We start from the raw sequence: 10,722 nt of genomic DNA, 5'->3' as shown, positions 1-10,722 counted from the left end.
ATAAAGCCCCCAGTTAAATCCCTGATTATTCCATTTGTTAAAAAAGTTCAGTTAGAACGCGTAGCAAAAACCTTTTCTGGAGTGCCACCGGCAGTCAAGTGAGTAGACAACTCTGCCTTTAACTAGAAATGAGACAAAGCACGAGGACAATACAGATATGTTGGGTGCAAATGCTAATCGCACATGTAAACAAGCTCCATGGGGCACCTATAGTAAGATTGACTCTCTGGTCAGGAAGTCCTCGTCCTTTAACTGCCTCCTCATCCACTTTACCACCAGGTGGCAGTGTAGTAATTACAATCTGCTCTCTGGATTTGTATTCTTGCATCACCATAAAAAAGAGCTCTTTCCCAGACATACCGGGTAGGGCTTATATTCCTGCAGTCCTCTAGGAGGCTGTCCACCAGTGATTCATCCGAACTGAATTCTGCTAAATCTGGTCTGTGCATAAATGTTTTGCTTTCTCATTTTTAAAATGAACTGTGAATACATATTTAACATTTAATGATAGGGCTTACCCGAGAAATGCCAGAGAGGCAAAATAGCCTGCATTTTGTGGGAAACGTATTAAGAATCTGAGGTATCTAGAAACAGCTTTTGGGAAAGTAGTCTGGTGTTCAGAGTCCAGGCAGAGGGGCCTAAACAGCCTGACACATATTGGACCCCCATTAGTTTTATATGCATAGATGCTGAAGAAAAGAAACTACGGAAGAATTTGTGTCAACTCATGCTTTCCAAAGCCTTAGCAGGATGGTGTTTTGATTTATTGTATGTAACAGATTTCATTAATTTTTTATTATATTAAACAAAATATTATATGCTGCATTTCAAGACAAAATTTTCTCGAGACGGCTTACATCAAACCACAATATCCATGAAACCACAATGTAAAGGAACCACTGCAATATTAAAACAGCTGCAGTTAAAACAGTCTAGGGCACCACATATCATTTAGTTTCAAATTTTTGTAATGGTGTAAGTTCCTTTATTATTAAGTCTCACACAAGAACCCTATTCATTTCCTCCCTATAGATACTAATTCATTGGAGAATGTGAGAATTCAGTGAGTATATGCACAGACACCAGTAGTTCTGCACATTCACACAGGCAAGGAGAATGTGCAGAACAGGAAACCACGAATAAGGCAGTTTGAACGTTGGATAGTCAGCACATATAGTCTCCAAGGGATTCTGGAAAATGTGCACTATGGAAAAATCGCTGTCAGGCAGTATAGACATTGTCTGTTTGTCAGTGTCCTGATTCTCAGCCTACTTACCGTTTTGCTTGTGAAAAGCCCTGCCACAACGGAAAAAAAAAATTGTGCCTTTGTTGTTACCATTGCAACAGATTAATACAGCTTCTCTTCTATGGAAACTGCATATAATTTAACAATTTGTGCATTAGACCGTCAAGGAGGAAACAGTGATGAAAATCTCTGAAATCTCATCCGAGATTTGTCTCATAAAGAAAGAAGAAGCTTGCATCACTATGGGTTGAAAGCCAACATTAGTCCTACTCAGAGTAGACCCATTAGAAGCAGTGGGCAAGTCCACTGCATTCAGTGAATCTACTCTGCATATGACTAATCGGGGATCTCAGGCAATGCATTTACCATCTTGTTACCCAAACTGCAGGGAATTGCTGAGCTATCGCTCTGAAGAGGACACAAAATGCACTGATAAGAGTTTATTCATCATTAGGAAAAATGCATTGGGCTCATAAATACTGAATACAAATTGCAAAAGTAATACAAATGTTAAAGGACATGGCCTTTCGTTAGATCACATGTCAGTTCTGCTTGATTTCTTTGGTTAATAGACAGAGAACTGGTAGCGAATCAATTAATAACAAGTGAAATAGAAATTACAAATTTTGGGGGATCTGCAAATGATTGGCTGGTTGTGGTGTGTGCCTGTGCATATGTACAGTTGCACACCGCTTTGACAGACTATAAACTTTCTCACCTATATAAATAAATGTGTGGGAAATAACCAAATCTAAGAAACTTTACAAATTTGGTTCAAATTAAGATGGCAATACAGTGATGTTGTTATAGTGGTCTAAATGGTTAATTAATGGAAGATTGTTTTGGAGAAGAAGCAAAGTACAAATATAGTCCTTCCTCTGAATTATATAACGATAAGGTAGGACTGAAATATTTAATTTTCTCTCTGTGTACGTACAGAAATATAAGCAAACTATTAGAAAAGGGAGTTTACAATAATTTAACATAGATAGACAATCTGCTGAGGATCTACACTATATCCTCATTCTGTCAATCATTGTTATAGCTTGTGTTGATGTATTTATAGGCACTTCTGTGTAATAAGTGGTAAGTATTGACCATACAACCTCTGGGTAATTGCCTCCTACATAGTTCGATGTAATGTAAAAGCTCCCATGTTTGAGCTTCATTATGCTTCCTGTGGAAAGAGCCTGCAAACTGGATGTGCGATGAAATTTCCCCCCAACTGTATCGCATCTGGGTGTTAACACAGTGGCAGACCTCTGCGGAACGACACTAGCCAAATAATCCACCGTGCGGGGCTGCATTAGATTGTTGTGCATGTCAACTGTTTGCGTTGTGATGAGCCAAAACATTACGAGGAACACTTCTGTTCCGAAAATGACATTTTCGAAACCATTTTTCATTTTACAACTCCCACAAGCTTAAGTGGTTGCCACCTGCAAACCCAGCTTGGTGACTCAACGCTGCTGCTCTTTTAAGCCAAAGAATTTGCAGCGAGTTTTAATGGGGAAAATTAATTGCAGAGTAAAGGGCTTAATGGCTTTAGGAAATGAGCAACATATGTCCACATCCAATAAGAGGGATCCAGACATGCAATCGTTTGCTGCTTAGGGTAAGATTTTGTGCAAGTCCTACAATGGCAGTTAGGCCAAACCCCCTAAGCCCCACCGAATACAATATACATGCTTAGAATCGCGTGCTTTAACCTTCCCACCAGAAGAAAAGCTTCTATTGGACACTAGGGAGGAAGAAGTATGAATTGAAGGGCGAAAGAAGAGAACGAAAAGCACAGACTATGCACACTTTGAGAGCAAGTCTCACACAGAGTTACTTCTGAGTCAACATACAAAGGACAAAGGCTGCAGAGAGTTTTCTCTGCTAGAGTTGTGTGGTCTTATTTTGCTGCTGCTGTTTTTACTTTGCATTGATCTTAATAGCCTCCAGCACCTTTTTTTTTTTAGGCTGATAGGTGATTACTAGGTTTGTTTGATAATCATGATTTTACAGAGGTTGGAGTGGGAATGGCTTGAATGTATAGGGGCAAAAGATTGAGGGGGAAAGGACTGGCAGATGTGCTTATCTCCCTCAGGATATTCTAAGTCAGGGGTCAACAAACTTACTGCGCCTCAGGTCGGTGTCTCCAGCACCGATTGTGGGCTGGAGGGTGGGGGAGCGCGTGCCCATATGCGTGCGCACATGCTATTTCCAGCACACCTCCGGGTCAGAGGAGCACTGGAAACAGCTTGTGCACATGTGCACGGGACTCCTCTGACCCAGATGTGCACCAGAAATAATGCTTGCGCATGCGCACAAGCTATTTCTGGTGCTCCTCCGACCCGGAAGTGGGCAGCCATGCAGCGCCGGTAAGAGCGGGCAGCAGGGGTTGCTGCGGGCCGGATAAACAAGTCCCTCGGGACTTATTCAACCCGCGGGCCTTAGTTTGGAGACCTCTGTTCTGAGTTTTGTCTGTCTCCTCCTTCTTCCTGAGTTCTACAAAGGCGAAAATTAGACGAAGGATGAGTTAGCAGTGCCAACGCCTGCTAAGGCGTTGTAAGTAAGTAAGTAAGAGGGCAGGCTGAGAGTAGTGGGGCAGTTTTGCACTTGCCTCATGGGCCAGCTGCCACTGAGTACCAGTCCACTCTGCTCAACTTCCTGTTTTCAAAGAAGGCAACCTACAATGCCCCCAAAAGGGGAAAAGAAAAGCATTGCATACAATGGGCTCCTTTTGTCTGGAGTAGGCTGGGATCCAGCAGAGGCTCTTACTGGAGCATGGGGGCAGGCGAGGGCGACGTGTCCCATTTTGCCACTTGAGGGGAAACGGGCAGTGCTGCTTTTGCCCTGAAACTGCCACCACTGCCACCACCACCTCCCTGCTCCTGCCGCTGCCATGCAGGTGAGCTCTTGCCCCAAATCACGTGACATCTTGCGCACTCCACAAGCTCTTGCATGATTTGAGGTGAAATGAACACAATCTTGCCACCAAATGGTGCTTTTCCATTGATGGCAGGGCACCCCTGGGTGATGCTTAAGCGTCCTGAAGCAGAGGCCTCACTCTAATAGCTTGGCATAATCTGGAGACAGGCTGCTCCTGGCCCTTGCACTCTCAAGCCGTTTCAGAGGGTTCACCAGCTCTCTGGAACAGACTTTCCAGGGGCAAAGAGGGGTGGGGAAGGGGGAGGCGAGATTCACTAGTGTCCTATAAGCAAAACTCCACTCACAGGATGCTCCTTCAAGTGAAAACTTAGGACCTAAGCCACAAGAACTATGTTGTGATATCCTTTCATAAACGCATCAAACAGTGAGAGGGTTCAGACATTATTTAATGTGCCTGTACAACCAGGAGAGAGGGAGAATGGACAGGGTTGCATTTTCCTTCCTTCCTTTCTGGCACAGATCCCTGGGAAAGACTGCAGCACATTGGTAGGGCCACTGCTCTGCATCCAAAAGGTCCCAGGTTCAATCCTCAGCATCGGCAAGTAGTAGTAGGGAAGTCCCCTGCTTAAAATCCTGGGGAGTGGCTGCCGGTTAGAGAATAATTCTGAGCTAGATGCGGGACTATAGAGCGCCCCGCTATCCCATCTCAGACCATGCTTTTTAAAGCTCTGTTCATACATAGGTAGGTAGTGCAATAATTTTAATAGCTCTCTCTTCTTTTTTTTTGCCTCCTCATTTCATTTAAGTTCCCAGTGTCACCTTTTCCACTTTGTGAAGTGATTACAAAACTGATGTGCCTAACCTGAGATGCTAATACTGTGAAAACGCCTGGAGTAAATAGCTGGTATGTAAATCCCCTCGGCAAGTAAGCTCTTTGCAGTTCACTGTAATGCTAAAATTTGTATTTCAGCTACAGGGAAGGCAATTACATGCAAATAGTCCAGAGTGTAAGGAGGGGGGGGGGGGACCTCTCTTAAGCTACTGAAGTGGAGCTATACAAGGGGGGGGGGGGACTCATATGGCACAACTGCATAAGGTAAAGATTTGAAACTCCAGTGACGGTTTCTTTCATTTGGCCCTCGTTCATTATGTCAAAACAAATCAATTTGCCTTGAAAGATATAATGTCTGCCTGTCTCTGCACAGATGAATGCCCTAGTTATAACAATGTATGGATATTTAGATTATGAACTTCTGTTCACCAGGGTGATAATAAACATACATTGTGCTTTCCCCGCCTCTAGAGCTGGAGGCAGATATTCACCTTGTCCTAGTTAGAACAGTCATTGATACAAGGTACCAGCAGTCATATTAATAAAAGTTGCTGCATATTTTCCCTTAACCTCCTTTGTAAAATATAGCTTAAGCACCAGAAAACATCCTTCAGCAATGAAAGGAGGTTCTGAATGTGCCCCATCACACATCAAGTCTGCCGCTTCAGATACCGGAACACCTTAAAAAATAGGTGAATTGCTTAATTCATTTTTAGCATGTTGCAGTTATCACTTTTCCTTCTTCTAACAGAGACACTCTGCACACTTCAGTAGCAGACGAGCAGGTAGAAGTTAAACAGGTACTGTTTTCTGCAGCATAGCAGAACTGCCATGTTGGATAAAAGCCTCACCAGTTGCACTTGCCACAGAACTGTTGAAGGTGCAGAGCCTCTGTCAGTGAAAAAGATGGCGGGCAACCTTTGGGGCAATCCTATTTCATAGAATCATAGAGCTGTAGAATTGGAAGGGACCCCAAGAGTCATCTAGTCCCTGTAATTTCTATCCTGTCCTTCGTCAAGCGAATCCAAGAGAATAAAAGCTTTTTAACATATCCCATAACTAAGGATGGGGGGGGGGGGCAATGAAACTGAGTTCACATCTGAAGACAAAGCTACCTAATATACAGTTTACAGAACAATATGTGAACTGAAATGTGGCTGTCCCTCAAAATTTTCACCAAATTTTGCAAAGTCCTGTTACTAGGTAAAGTGTGCATAAAATGCATCGATTAGTAAAAAGAACATCTAAAAAGACACCATATTAGGGAAAACCTGCATATAAAAATATGTAGATTAGGAGGAATCCGCACTGATGAATGAGATTTCTTTCCAACTTCTCCAAATTCTGCAATGTACTCCTCCAACCCAAAAAGTGTACAAGGATATATATGGAAGAGGAAAGTGTGCAAACTGGGGGGGGGGTGTAATTGGGTTGGTTTTGTTTTTATTATGTATTCTGTGTTTTTTATATTGTAATTTTATGTTGTGAACCGCCCTGAGATTTACGGGAATAGGGTAGTATACAAATTATATATATGTGTGTGTGTGTGTGTGTGTGTGTGTGAAGAATCATGCATTTTATTAGAGAATTTGTTTGAAAAAAATGTACATATTAGGCAAAATTGCATACAAAAATGTGTATATTTGGAGAAATGTGCATTATAATGCCAATAAATTTTCATTGTGACTTCAGTAATAATAATAATAATCACAAACTAATATGGAAATGTGACAAACTTAAGACTTGAAAATGAGAAACTGAGAAAAACAGAAAATGACAGCATTATTAACTTCTTGTTATACAGCTGTTAAAGGCACAGGAATACAGTCAAGTCTGGAAATCTATCAGGTATGTGCAGGAAGTATGAAGATCACTGTCCTATTGTGGATTTAAAGACCTTTGTGACTCTTATCAGATCATCTACCTGATCAATAGTATTGCAAGCTTTCAAACTGTGCAAGATTTTTCTTCAGGCTTGGGTGCTCAGAAATGAAATAGAATAAAATAGAAAGGGAAACTGGCATGTCCCAGTTTGGCTGTTAATTGGTTAAGGAACTCTGAGAAGAAAGAGGAGACTGTGATAATTCTGTTTCTCCTTGCTTGTACTAATATATGTTGTTTCTGTATTTTGAGGGCATACTAGACATATTCTTCTAGACATATTTATACTAGACATATTCATCTGAACTGGTAGCTTAGTAAAACGCTGACAACTTTGAAAAATAAAACCCTTTTGCTAGCAATTGTGGTTTCATTCAGGCTAGCTTTAAAGTTCATCTGTTTTTCAGGTCTTCAGCCTATCAGAACTTCCAATAATGTTTCTGTGCCTTTAAAAATTACATGCCCTGTCTCATGAGTTTTTATCATATGTGGATATTCCCACAAGCTTCACCTGACAGAATTACCATTACTACTTCCTTGTTCCTTGCAACATTATTATTATTATTATTATTATTATTATTATTATTATTATTATTATACTGCCCTATACCCAGAGGTCTCAGGGCAGTTCACAGAACAAAATCAAAATATAAAACCACTAAATATATGATGAAAATAAAAACAACAACCCAATAACCGCCTTCCCCCAAAACTTCTTAAAAGTACTGGAGCCATCTTAGATTCGAGACCTGGCAAGTTTAGTTCTGTAGCAAGCAAAGACCTTCCTAGTAATCTTGGAGCTGAATAAAATGACAGGACTGCTAACCTTTTCATACCAGTTCCTATGCCTTTAACAAGCAGCTTGATCTACAAACATAAGCATGGAGGGATTTTACTTCCCATGCGGTGAAAAGCTTTACCTGTTTATTTCTGAAAATCAAGCTGCTACTAAAGGCAGAGGAGCAAGCTAGCTTGCTTTTGTCAGCTGGCAACCCTAGTGATGGTTGTGGCTACTCAATAATGAGAGACGGGCGTGACATTTTGGTGCCTGAGGCAAAAAAGAAAAAGCCAAATAGTGTCCCACACCAAGATGGTAAAACAAAAACAAATGACCATTTGCTGTCCTTTGATATAGGCACCTCCCCAATTTGCAGTGTGAGGGTGGGTGCCCCACCCTGTTGATGGTGGACCTCCTTTGACAACAGCTCTAAAAAGGTTTGGAGCATTACAGTAATTAACTAAAGAAAAGCAAATATTATCAGACATAGAAACTTTTTTTTTTAAGAATAATTTTTTATTAACCGACCAATCACATCAAATCAAACCAAATTACATAAATTCCAAATTACACAGCCGAATTTTAAATTTTTGTTGGGGGTACCCATATTTCAAGTTCCGAAGGGATCCAATCAACTTCTTGCTTCTTACTGCTGTTTTAATGTCCACAAATCTAACCTTATGATGTTCACAGTACTATCCAGTCCTTTCTTATTATTTTTCCACATCTCTTGTTGTTATTTTCATATATTTTTCCTTTCTCTTTGTGACCTCTGATAGTCTCCGCAAGCTGGTTAGAACAGTTTGTAATCCTGCGTGGATATTATTTTTTTTATCCAGTAGCCATATCCAGACGTTTTCCATATAACATCACTTCCATACATCAAAACAGTCTTAGCGTCATTAATCTTCACCAATATGCCTCCTTTCTCAAAACCTCTGAGGAGATTCACTGGGAATGCAGTCTGAAAACAAATCCGTTCTTCCTCCCGGCTATAAATCCTTTGGCAAGATGGCGACTCCGAATTAATTGCTGCGCCATTCTCAAAAGCTCTTATTGCTTCTCGGTCTCCATAAAGCATACTTTTGGTTAAGGTTTATCTCCACACAGACCTTAATCATCCTGCTTGGGTCAGTTCAACTGACGGTTCTAATGAGGAGGGGTTCTTGTAAATCACATCAGACATAGAAACTTTTGGGGAAGGCTTTTGTTCGCATGGTTGTGAGATTGCTTCAGAAATTATTTTGACTTTCTAACTTATGAGCTCTAATGAAATAGTTCTGACACTTACGTTACTGACTTGACCAGCATTTAATGCCTTTGTTGAATGAAACTATGAGTAAATACATGGACAAATTAACTATTTTTGGCACAGAGTTTTTCATATCGGCCAACTGACACAGAAACGATTCCAGCTAATTTCCTTTCCCTTCTGGCAAAAGGCTAATCAAACACTTTAGGGAGATATTCAGCGCTAAGCCTCTGATATGCAGGCAAGGTTTCAGGACATTTTTGAATGCTTGCTTTAAGTGATGGATAGAGGCTTGGTTTATTCGGGCTGCAGAGTGCCACAATTAACACACAGAAATAATCCCACCAAATTAAAAAGGCACTTATATGCCTGTGTGTTCCATTTCTTTCAGAACTTCTTATATTCCTTGCTGTTCCAAGGAGGTGCCAGTCCTCTGGAACAAAGCCAGATTTCCTTAGGGGAATTGTGGCTCCTAAAAATTGGGTTGCCAGCTTTTTAACATGCTGCCCACAGCTGTCCCTTTAAGAGCAGCACAAGCTGCAGCAAGTTAGCAGGTGATAATGTCTGAGGCAATGCCAGAGTCTTTCAAGGACATACTTGGGCACAGCAGGGACAGTGAGGTGTGTGACAGAGGGGGGACATTCAGAGGGCACTTGACCCCTTGACTGAAATTCCCCACACCTGAATTAGTGGAAGAGAGAGGAACAGGTTCGTGGAAGTGTACAGTGGTGCCTCGCAAGACGAAAAGAATCCGTTCTGGGAGTCTCTTCGTCTAGCGGTTTTTTCGTCTTGCGAAGCAAGCCCATTGATGGGATTAGCGGATTAGCGCTATTAGCGCTATTAGCGGCTTTTAGCGGCTTTTAGCGGCTTATCAGCTTATCGGATAAGCAGATAAGCGGCTTAGCGACTTAGAAAAAGAGGGGGAAAAGGAAAAAAAAAACCCAGGAACTCGCAAGACATTTTCGTCTTGCGAAGCAAGCCCATAGCAGATTCGTTTTGCGAGGCACCTCCAAAACGGAAAACTCTTTCGTCTAGCGAGTTTTCCGTCTTGCGAGGCATTCGTCTTGCGGGGCACCACTGTATTACAATAAGGAGCAAGGCAGGCAAGGGAGCAAGCAAGAGGAGGCCTCCATCTGCAAACAGTGTTGCCTGGGCATTTGTACTTGCTACTTTAAAAGCTCTGGACCTGCAGCTGCTGTATCTATGGTTCTGCTGATCCCTTCACATTTCCATTAACCTCCCTTGCTTGCCGCTGCTTCAGAGTGTGATCACAGAACAGATGCAGTCCTGTATGGCTCCAGCAGTTGTAGAAGCACTAGGTTTTTGAAGAGGGATAAAAGAAGAGTAAGATTTTTCCAGGAACAGGTGCAAAGAAGGCACCTAAAAATAAAAATAAAAAATGGCCCAGATACCTGGATTGCTGAAGAGGGCAGGAAGCTGAGTTTTCTTTCTCTTTCATACATTGCTGTGGAACTTGGGGAACACCTCCTTTTTACTTTGTTAGTGCAATCATATGAGTGCTTATTTATAAGTAAGTCCCACTGTGTTCAGCTTGGTCCCTAAGTACAACTAGCAGCCACTCGCTGAAGGAAAGCCTTCGATTTCTAGGTTGAGCCCTGGAACCACGGCATTAAAAGCTGCCTGGAAGAAAGCTTGTTGTTGCAACTGTACACTGTGCACTATCCAGCCAAGAGAAATCTGTACACCTGAGCTGCCTGGGGCTTTCACATCTGAATGTCCTATAAGTAAGATCAAAGGGACTCTGACCACAGTGTGGAAACACACATGGCTATGGTGGGGCATTCACAAAAAAGCTTATGCAGGGGGTTTGAGTAAATGACCTTTGGGATACCTTG

This window comes from Podarcis pityusensis (assembly GCF_964106645.2).
Source record: "Podarcis pityusensis genome assembly, chromosome: 4".
Classification (NCBI taxonomy): Eukaryota; Metazoa; Chordata; class Lepidosauria; order Squamata; family Lacertidae; genus Podarcis; species Podarcis pityusensis.
Note: the sequence above shows the minus strand (reverse complement) of the source record.